Here is a 911-nt window from a genome sequence, read left to right as displayed (position 1 = left end):
GAATTTACAAAGTAACCTACTATTATAAAAATTGTCCAGGGAAATACTGGCAACAGAGCAGCCTTAAATTCTATGGTTCAGGATTATCTGCAGGTTTGTTATCCAGGGGTTTTCTTTCCAGTCTTTTCTCTGTGGATGTTCCTAAGTCACCACAACATTCATCTTACCTGGTGCAAGGCTGGCCTTAAAAAAAAGAAAAAAAGGTAAGAAATACGCTGGAATTTTCTTCAAATACAGTGTGATCCCAACCTTACTCTATCAGAAATTCCTTTGTTAGACTAATGGTACAATAGATATAAAACTAGATTCAAATTTATGGTTTCATATGGAAAACACTGATAGGTTCAGATTTAACATATGTCAGAAACCCAGGTGTGAATTTTGGTTGTCCTCTGCCAAAATCCCACCGATGTAAATCTGAAAGATTTCACGATGCAGATATTGGGTAGACACTAAACTTCAGTGCTGTTTCCTTGCACAACTCATTCTCAATGGCAGCTTTCATTTCAGGAGTTCAGCTTCTTGGGTAGCTGGAATTTCCTGCCAGCTTTGTGCTGCAGGGGAGAAGGGGGCTGCTCGGCACTCTTAGGTGGGGAGTCTTTTATGTCAGCAGCACTTATGGGAGAGAGTCAGCAGCATAAATCAGTGCAGCTTTGTTTGTGTTCAGACAGGGATTTGCTCTTCAGGGGAACCTGGCATTGTAGCTGTAATTTTCAGTCCTGTTGTTTCCCCTCCAAAATGCAGGTCTGGTGGTTGTAGCTGGGGTGAAAAGTCTGACCCCGATTTTCCTGCAGTCCCCAGACTTTGGGTGCTGGCGTTTATGAAAAAATAACTTTATAATGTGTAACACATTTCCGGGAGTTTTTCGTATATTCATATTTTTGAAAACCCTTTTAGGCTGTATTACATAC

This window comes from Merops nubicus, unplaced genomic scaffold, assembly GCF_000691845.1.
Source record: "Merops nubicus isolate BGI_N331 unplaced genomic scaffold, ASM69184v1 scaffold22732, whole genome shotgun sequence".
NCBI lineage: Eukaryota > Metazoa > Chordata > Aves > Coraciiformes > Meropidae > Merops > Merops nubicus.
The sequence above is the reverse complement of the archived record's forward strand: the minus strand, read 5'-3'. Positions refer to the sequence as shown.